We start from the raw sequence: 10,000 nt of genomic DNA on the forward strand, positions 1-10,000 counted from the left end.
CACACACACACACACACACACACACACACACACAAACACAAACACAGGAACAGAAAGAAACACACACCTGTCGGACGGTACACCGCGTTTCTGCTTTCCACCTCCATAAAATACTTTAAACCGTAAACCAAACAGATTGTTTCTTGCGCGTGAACCCGAATAAAATCAAACTTACCCGTTCGAAACAGGAGAATTTAACTTCCTCGACTCAAATCTCGTCACTTTTCGCCCTCCAAACTTCTTCTTCTTCTTCTCCTCCTCCTCCCTCCCTCTCTCTTTCCGTCTGTCTCATTAGCTATGCGCGCGCGCGCGCGCTCCAGGTTTCGGTCTTGTGTGGAAAGCGGAGAGCCGCTGGGTCCTCGCGCCTCCCTTCCTCCCGCCCAGAACACACCCAAGTATGGTGCGACCGCTTCCGGTGGCGCTCCCGCACATGCCCGTATCTGGCTCCCGCCCCGCCCTGCTGACTCACCTCACGCGCTGACGATGTGACTCACCTGGGGGTTCGGCCGCGCTCGGGCTTGTCCGTAGACTGGAGGGAAACCGTGAGAAAAAACCCTAAAACCTTTCACCAAAAAAGACCAAAATTTAAAATAACGGCTTGAAGAAGGGTCTCTAACAGTGGGCAAATGCTTGGAAGTCTAGATTTTATGTCCCTAGAAAGTTGCACGTCGATTAATCGATTGATTGATGTGAACTGAATGTAAAGATTGGCAGAGAAAGAGAGTTTACGAGCCAAACAGCCACTCTATAAAGCAGCTTTATCTGTGAGTGTCTCTTCTGTCAGACAGAGACTTGTTGTTAACCAGCAGCCGCAGCTCTCTAATTTACTGAGTCTACATGTGACTAGCAGCTAGCGTTAGCAGTTAAAATTATTCCCACTATGCCCATTAGTAAAATTGTTTAAAAATTAAATTCAAATTCAAATTCATTACAAATGATTTACCATGTCGATTATGTAAACATTTGTCCTCCATTAGAGGAAAAGGAAGAGTCATGGCAGTAGCTGGGTGTCCATCACAGTGTTTAAAGGGGAAATAAGTCACATTTTCCCTTCACAAACAGACCATAATGCATCAGTGGGTTGATATGGTTACTGGTCAACAATGACTCATCGATTACTCGGCCCACACCCAATGGTGTTTCAAGACCTGAATTAGCAGAGGTGGGGGCTTGAGTCACATGACTGTTTGAATCACTTGAGACTTGACTTGCTGCATGAAGAGAAGACTTGAGACTGGACTTGACTTGGGTTCTGGTGACTTGGGACTTGACTCTGACTTGTACTCTGATGACTTGAAAAGGTTTCTAAAGTCTTGACTTGAGATCTTGTGTTTGTGTAAATGACTTAGATTGAAAGTGATGAGATTTGTTCCAGCGGACGACTGAATTTAAATTCTGTTTTCTGAATTTGTATGGAATGATTGAATTTATTGAAGTTGAAACTGATTATAGAAATCAAACTCATGATGCTCTTACCAAGTTTTTATCCTATTAAAACCATATTGCATTGAAAAGTCCTAGATATTTAGTTTTCTTTAAGATATTAAATTGATACTGGACTCTTGATTTGTTCTGACTTGACTTGCTGTTCTACATTTAGACTTGAGACTTGACAAAATTGACTTGGTCAGACCCAGAGGTGGAAAGTAACTAAGTACATTTACTCAAATACTGTACTTAAGTACAATTTTGAGGTAGCCTACTCGTACTTTACTTGAGTATTACCATTTTATGCTGCTTTATACTTCTACTCCACTACATTTCAGAGGGAAATATTGTACTTTTTACTCCACTACCTTTATTTGATAACTTAAGTTACTAGTTACTTTGCAGATTCAGATTATTAATACAAAATATAATCAACTAATAAATTGTGATGTATTATTATAGATTACTGTAAGCTACCCAGCAGTAGTGGAAATCAGCCCCACCTTTTCCAGCTGCAACATTAAAGTGATGCTTACACATTAATGCATCAATAATTATAATTCAATAATATAATATATACTGTATTATTCTGAAATGGGCCATTCTGCATAATGAGTACTTTTGTTGCTTTAAGTACATTTTGATGCTAATCCTTTTGTACTTTTACTTAAGTAACATTTTGAATGCAGGACTTTTACTTGTAACATAGTATTTTTATACTGTGGTATTTCTACTTTTACTTAAGTAAAAGATCTGAATACTTAATACCATTTGTGTCAATTACAGAAACATCATGCTGTTTCAAACATATAAAGATTTTTGGTAATTGTCAATTCAAGGACCTGTACGCAACGCTCAGAGCGGTGGTTGCCAGCGGTTACAAGGGACGCGCCGCCATGTTGGAGGAAAGACCGTAACGTCGCCACCCTCTTCCTCCCTGATCTGTTTTCTCCCGCCGCCACGCAGAAACAAGAGGCTTCCTTTGGTTTGTCAGGTGGGACGACCTGATAACGTTACACACTCTTTCCTTTTGTCATCGTTCTTCCAACATGGCGGCGCGTCCCTCGTAGCAGTCGGCAGCCGCTCTCCACAGGCCTTCTAGTTCTAGTTCAGCGTTTATTTTGAAGTCGTCTCCTACATAGAAAGAAAATGACAGAATGATGTAGTATGCGTATAGACATGTATGTACATATCGTATGTATGCATGAACTAGGCATGTGGTTATGTTTTTATATGTGCAGACAAGTGATGTGTATTTATGTGTAGGCCTATTTTATACAGCAGGCACTGTTGTGTCCGAGACAAATTTAAATGGATCTCCCAATTATTCTGCAGAAAATAATAATAATAATATGTTTTATTTATATAGCGCTTTTCTCAGTAGCTACTCAAAGATACTTTACATAGTAAATAAACACATGAATTGCAATACCCACGAATAAGACAGTGAACAAAACTAAATATTAAGAAATGATGGCAAGTAAAAAAAAAAGTGATATTAAAGAAGAAAAGTGATATTAAAGAAGAAAAGTGATATTAAAGGCAATTGTTTGTTAATAGCTTTATCGGGGTCGTCACTGTGAGGTCATAATACAGCAGCTGGTCTGTGACATCACAACAAAGGTAAGGTTGAGTCTATTTCTAGGTGAGTGTAGTTTAGTACCGGTCTGTTACACTAGAGGGGGCTGGCTATCTACTGAAGACCCAGTAACACACTGTACACACTCAGTAACTCTCTCTCTCTCTCTCTCTCTCACACACACACACACACACACACACACACACACACACACACACACACAGCTGTTGAGCACATTCTCTGCATGCCAAGTGTGTGTGTGCTTTAGTATAGAACTACTGACTCCTTAAATAACATCGAGGAGCTTCCTTCCTTCCTTCACTCTGCTCCTACTCCTTTGCCCTAGTTTCCTTCTTTTCCTTCCTTCCTTCCTTTGCTATGACCTTTGCCTTAATTTCCTTCCTTCCTTCCTTTGCTCTGTCCTTTGCCTTCTTTTCCTTCCTCCCTTCCTTCCTCCCTTCCTTCCTTCCTTCCTTCCTTTGCTCTGTCCTTTGCCTTCGTTTCTTTCTTTTCCTTCCTTCCTTCCTTTGCTCTGACCTTTGCCTTCATTTCCTTCCTTCCTTCCTTCTTTCCTTCCTTCCTTCCATCCTTCCTCCCTTCCTTCCTCCCTTCCTTCCTTCCTTCCTTCCTTCCTTTGCTCTGTCCTTTGCCTTCTTTTCCTTCTTTTCCTTTCTTCCTTCCTTCTGTCCTTCCTTCCATCTTTCCTTCCTTCCTTCCTTCCTTCTTTCCTTCCTTCCTTCCTTCCATCCTTCCTCCCTTCCTTCCTCCCTTCCTTCCTTCCTTCCTTTGCTCTGTCCTTTGCCTTTTTTTCCTTATTTTCCTTCCTTCCTTCCTTCTGTCCTTCCTTCCGTCTTTCCTTCCTTCCTTCTTTCCTTCCTTCCTTCCGTCCTTCTTCCCTTCCTTCCTCCCTTCCTTCCTTCTTCCTTTGCTCTGACCTTTGCCTTAATTTCCTTCCTTCCTTCCATCCTTCCTTCCTTCCTTTGCTCTGTCCTTTGCCTTCTTTTCCTTCTTTTCCTTTCTTCCTTCTTTCCTTCCTTCCTTCCTTCCTTCCTTCCTTCTTTCCTTCCTTCCTTCCATTCTCCCTTCCTTCCTCCCTTCCTTCCTTTGCTCTGACCTTTGCCTTAATTTCCTTCCTTCCTTCCTTCCTTCCTTTGCTATGACCTTTGCCTTCATTTCCTTCCTTCCTCCTTCTTTCCTTCCTTCCTTCCATCCTTCCTTCCCTTCCTTCCTCCCTTCCTTCCTTCCTTCCTTCTTTGCTCTGTCCTTTGCCTTCGTTTCTTTCTTTTCCTTCTTCCTTCCTTTGCTCTGACCTTTGCCTTCATTTCCTTCCTTCCTTCCTTCTTTCCTTCCTTCCTTCCATCCTTCTTCCTTCTTCCTCCTTCCTTCCTTCCTTTGCTCTGACCTTTGCCTTAATTTCCTTCCTTCCTCCATCCTTCCTTCCTTTGCTCTGTCCTTTGCCTTATTTTCCTTCTTTCCTTCTTTCCTTCCTTCCTTCCTTCCTTCCTTCCTTCTTTCCTTCCTTCCTTCATTCCTCCCTTCCTTCCTCCCTTCCTTCCTTTGCTCTGACCTTTGCCTTAATTTCCTTCCTTCCTTCCTTCCTTCCTTTGCTCTGTCCTTTGCCTTCTTTTCCTTCTTTTCCTTCCTTCCTTCTTTCCTTCCTTCCGTCTTTCCTTCCTTCCTTCCGTTCTTCCTCCCTTCCTTCCTTCCTTCCTTTGCTCTGACCTTTGCCTTCATTTCCTTCCTTCCTTTGCTCTGACCTTTGCCTTCATTTCCTTCCTTCCTTCCTTCCTTCCTTCCTTCCTTTGCTCTGTCCTTTGCCTTCTTTTCCTTCTTTTCCTTCCTTCTTCTTTCCTTCTTCCTTCTGTCCTTCTTTCCGTCTTTCCTTCCTTCCTTCCTTCCTTCCTTCCTTCCGTTCTTCCTCCCTTCCTTCCTTCCTTCCTTCCTTTGCTCTGACCTTTGCCTTCATTTCCTTCCTTCCTTCCTTCCTTCATCCTTCCTTCCTTCCTTCCTTTGCTCTGTCCTTTGCCTTCTTTTCCTTCTTTTCCTTCCTTCCTTCTGTCCTTCCTTCCTTCCTTCCTTCCTTCCTTCCTTCCTTCCTTCTTTCCTTCCTTCCTTCCTTCCTTCTTTCCTTCCTTCCTACGATCCAAAAAATTGGAACGGTACAAAAAATTTGACCTCCATGCAAGTCAATGGGACCACAACCCAAATTCAAAGTCAATACATTTTTTCGACGAGAGGTTTTGGTCTCAGTAATTTCACTTCTTCTAATGTGTGTCCTTAATGGCGATTTTCAAAATAAGTGCGTCATTAACGGGATATAATGGATATAAAACTGGGGGTTGTTTTCCTAGTGATTGACAGGTCGCCTGTCCAGTGAGCAACAGGTCGTAGATTCTGGACCAATAGCAGGCGGAGCTTCACTCTGGCTGCTCCGGCGCCAAAAAATGTCAACATGGCGGCGATCGTAAACCCGATCTTTTGGCTTCAAAACGGCCCTTCAGAAACCTGTGGTGAAGAACACTCACTACTCCGTCTGTTCTTTACAGTCTATGATCTCAACGTAAAAGTTTTGAAGTGTGTTATATGAAAATGTTTTATATCTAAAAGAATAATGGAACGATAACAGTTTCAAAGACGTTTATTGAAGCAGAAATAAAGCAGAAATAAAACAAAAAAATATAACAATATAAGAAAAATCTCCCTACCTAGAACCTTTATAGTGGATATGGTTCCATATAGAACCAAATCTTGAAGAATCTTCCTTTTGTGGTTCGTGACCTTTAACCTCCATTAACCAGCAGCGGTGTCGACTTCAGCCGGAGATGGAAATCAACAGCTGAGAGAGAGAGAGAGAGAGAGAGAGAGAGAGAGGAGAGAGAGATGAGAGAGAGAGAGAGAGAGGGAGAGAGAGAGGGAGAGAGAGAGGGAGAGAGAGAGAGAGAGAGAGAGAGAGAGAGAGAGAGAGAGAGAGAGAGAGAGGGAGAGAGAGAGAGAGAGAGAGAGAGAGAGAGAGAGAGTATCTCAGCTGAAGACAGTCAGTGTGTTTTCTCTCTCTGACCAGCGGACCGCCAACGTCTTCCAACATGGCCGACCCCAACAACCCATTTAAACCCGGGTAGGACCTGTGTGTGTGTGTGTGTGTGTGTGTGTGTGTGTGTGTGTGTGGCGTCGTTCTGCTCTCTGTGGTATGTCTTGTCTCTCACTTTCATTACAAACTCACCACCTCTCTCTCTCTCTCTCTCTCTCTCTGCTTTGCTCTGCCTCACTTTCTACCTCGTTCTACCGCTCTCTCTCTCTCTCTCTCTCTCTCTCTTTCTTTCTTCATCATCGATTTATTCAGCATCAAGATAAAAGATTCACATTTTGTTTGTTTGTGTGTGTGTGGGTGTGTGTTGACTTGTGCTATTATTTATAGCCGAGGCCTCACAGCAGCTGTTCTCTCTCTCTCTCTCTCTCTCGCTCTCTCTCTCTCACTTTATCACCCTTTCTCTCTCACTCCCTCCCTGCATTTCAGTGACTTTGCAGCTGTTGCTTTTGTGTGTGTGTTTTTCTGTGTGTGTGTGTGTGTGTGTGTGTGTGTGTGTGTGTGTGTGTGTGTGAAAGTGAGTGACAGGGAGAGAGAGAAAACATGTGTATCTGAAGTCTGAATGCTCGCTCGACCTCCTGCATGTAAGATGTGTGTGTGTGTGTGTGTGTGTGTGTGTGTGTGTTTGTGTTAAAGGGAAACTCCCCTCTGATATTTTGTGATGAAGTGTTGTAATTTACTTTTTTTGGTGAACCCACTTTTCCTCAACCAGCCTCGTCTACTTCTACTGCAGTTAGTGATTTCCTACGTTTCCCAGAATGCCTTTCAACAACACTCATAGATGGAGCCTGAACTTGTTGCACTCTAGCTATGTGACTGGAGTGAAGTTAGCTTGATGTTGGCTGTAGACACCAGCAAGTTGTTAACTGTTTTTCCTCTGCCACAAATCACAAATGTGGAGGAGGAAGAGGAGGAAGAGGAGGAGGAGGTGGAGGAGGAAGTGGAGGTGGAGGAGGAGGAATAGGAGGAGGTGGAGGAGGAGGAATAGGAGGAAGCGGTGGAGAAGGAGGAGGAGGAGGAAGAAATAGAGGAGGAGGAGGAGGAAGAGGTCGAGGAAGAGGAGGAGGAGGAAGAGGAGGAAGAGGAAGAGGAGGAGGAGGAGGAGGAGGAGGAAGAGGTGGAGGAAGAGGAGGAGGAGGAAGAGGAAGAGGAGGAAGAGGAGGAGGAAGAGGTGGAGGAAGAGGAGGAAGAGGAGGAAGAGGAGGATGAGGAGGAAGAGGAAGAGGAAATTTTACTTGAATTATAAGTTATAAAGCATCTTAAAGGAGAAATCCACCCTTCGATGAAATGTTGTAATTTACTTTTTTGGTGAACCCACTTTCCCTCAACCTGTCTACTTCTACCGCAGTCAGTGATTTCCTACGTTTCCCAGAATGCCTTTCGACAGTCCCGAGAGAACGGGCCTGAACCTGCTGCATTCAGCTGTGGGTTAACATGTAGGCGGAGAGAGAGATAGCGAAGAGCAACAGTTTCCAGTCACTTCCTCAAACCCCATCCTGTCTCTCCTGCTCCTGCAGTGCATTCTGGTCTCTCTCCTGCTGCTGCAGTGCATTCTGGTCTCTCTCCTGCTCCTGTGGTGGAGAAACTGGTCTCTCTCCTCTTCTACGATGGATTTCTCCCTGTATGATTGTTGAACGTCTCTCGGTGCAAAATGGCGGCTCTAGAAAGAAGCCCTCGCTCTTTGATTCTGAGGGACTGACACCAAAACCTGACGTTTACCGCTGATGTTTTACATCCTGAAACATTTTCTCATATCAAACTCCACTGTAGCTGCTGGGAAATATCTGGAGGTGATGTCACCTCGTCTACGATTGGCCGGTTATCCACCAGGAAGAAAAACACAACTAATGGAGACAGGGATGAAAAATACATCAACAATAACTGTTTTCAGTTAAAGAGTTTTAGGGGGATTTTCCTTTAATAATGAGTTTGTGTGTGTTACTAATGAGTTTATGAGTATGTAAGTCTGTTAGTGACAGTCTCTCTCTGTGTGTGTGTGTGTGTGTGTGTGTGTGTATGTAAATGTTAACCAGACATACAGCTGATGTGTGCGTCAGTAGGTTTCTGTTAATCATTATGCAAATAGATTGGCTTTGACCGCCTGGGATGTGTGTGTGTGTGTGTGTGTGTGTCCTTTGATGGTAAAAATATGCACGTTCCTCTGTCAAAGATAGCATCTATCTAAACTTTAATGAGTGTGAGAGAGAGTGGCTTGCTTTCATTTCTCTCTCTCTCTCTCTCTCTCTCTCTCTCTCTCTCTCTCTCGTTCAATTCAATTCAGTTCAAAGAGCTTTATTGGCATGATAAGATTTGTCTTAAAATATAAATGGTTTGACAGCTTCAAACAGTTTGTTTTTTCTCCCAATAGTCATCAGATCATGGAGCTGACAGAGTGGAAAATTGTGATGTTTTTTACAGTTTCATCATCAACCTCCTCTCAACCAGCTGAGTCTCCATGATGGGGGAACATGGAGAACTGTGTGTTAGTTAATAAAGTTTAAATCTGTAGAACTGTGTGTTAGTTAATAAAGTTTAAATCAGAGAGCAGCTGAGTCAGCTTGCTGTGGTGTGGCTGTAGATCAGTGATTCTCAACCTTTTTCATATCAAGGACCCCAAAAGTAGTCCACATTAGAGCCACGGACCCCCATTTGATGAGATTTTGTCTCCTTGACCCAAATCTGAGAATATTTTTATCATCAGATGTGATTTTGTCCAGAATCCCATCACTATCTGTATCGTAGGTAGAGAGATGACAGAGAAACTATGATCAAAACAATCATTCTTCTACATTCTCTAATTGTGTTATCTTCTTTAGTGAGTTTGCTTTAGTTCCTTTGCTCTGTCCTTTGCCTTCTTTTCCTTCTTTTCCTTCCTTCCTTCTTTCCTTCCTTCTTTCCTTCCTTCTTTCCTTCCTTCCTTGGATGGAAGGAAGGAAGGAAAGAAGGAAGGAAAGAAGGAAGGAAGGAAAGAAGGAAGGAAGGAAGGATAGAAGGAAGGAAGGAAAAGAAGGAAAAGAAGGCAAAGGACAATGATGCTGAAGTTTAACAATTCATCATTTTGCTGGGGGACCCCTGGAACCCCTCAAGGACCCCCCGGTGGTCCCCGGACCCCACGTTGAGAACCGCTGCTGTAGATCCATTCAGTAACGTTCTCAGTAAAAGTGAATAGTGTGATAAGGTGGATTTGGTTACTGTGACACAGTAAACTGTCTTGTCTTTAGCCCTAGTCTCTACTCCAAAACACTCTGAGTTGTAGCTTGAGAAGAGTCAGCTCAGTTAACCTGAACAAACTGTTAGCTAGCTAACTAGCCAGCAAACACACTGATGTTAATGTGAACATGCTAACGCTAGCTGCTGCTAGATACGTTAGCTAGTGTGCTAATCAGATGTGTTAACAACAAGACAGTGATGTTAGCTGAATTCACACACATTTGAGAAGCTAAACATATATATAGATATTTAGACATAGAAAGACAATCAGTTATGAAGTTAGATACAAACGCCTTTGACTGTATTGTGTCTTCATGTAGAGGAACCACAGTTAGCTAATTATGAGGCAATAATGGCTCATAAATGGAAAAAAAAAAGACATGTCAGTACTTCGCCTGCCTACATTTCTCTATGGGGAAAATGAATGGGGGTTTTCACATAATCGTCCCTGTCCCAGTCTGCGATTAACTCAAATTTACTCAATTTTCAAACTTGGTGCGTTTTACCTGCGTGTGTTTATTTCTCTGACATCACACATGAAGATTCAACTTATAATATTTTATATTGAACTGAATTGATTGTTGTGATGTGATGTTGTGTGTGTGATTGTTGCTGCTAAAACTTTGACATGTTAAATAATTAAAGAGAGAGAATTGGCTCAGTTCTGTCCCTGCTTTTAGTTTTTTAGTTTAGTTTTA

General features: G+C 42.8%; 2 pseudogenes across 2 annotated transcripts in view; one reads left to right on the forward strand and one right to left on the reverse strand.

Annotated features, from left to right (window-relative positions):
* Window positions 1-289, reverse strand: part of LOC139932509 (uncharacterized) — a 16,912-nt pseudogene extending 16,623 nt beyond the window's left edge. Inside the window, exon 1 of the transcript XR_013503913.1 lies at window positions 176-289. The product of XR_013503913.1 is annotated as an uncharacterized LOC139932509 (transcript). The remainder of the gene's footprint in view (window positions 1-175) is intronic.
* A 5,717-nt stretch (window positions 290-6,006) lies between these two features.
* The window catches only part of LOC139908146 (aminoacyl tRNA synthase complex-interacting multifunctional protein 1-like), a 9,212-nt pseudogene continuing 5,218 nt past the window's right edge, over window positions 6,007-10,000 (forward strand). Inside the window, exon 1 of the transcript XR_013503914.1 lies at window positions 6,007-6,122. The product of XR_013503914.1 is annotated as an aminoacyl tRNA synthase complex-interacting multifunctional protein 1-like (transcript). The remainder of the gene's footprint in view (window positions 6,123-10,000) is intronic.

Source organism: Centroberyx gerrardi, chromosome 23 (assembly GCF_048128805.1).
Source record: "Centroberyx gerrardi isolate f3 chromosome 23, fCenGer3.hap1.cur.20231027, whole genome shotgun sequence".
Classification (NCBI taxonomy): domain Eukaryota; kingdom Metazoa; phylum Chordata; class Actinopteri; order Beryciformes; family Berycidae; genus Centroberyx; species Centroberyx gerrardi.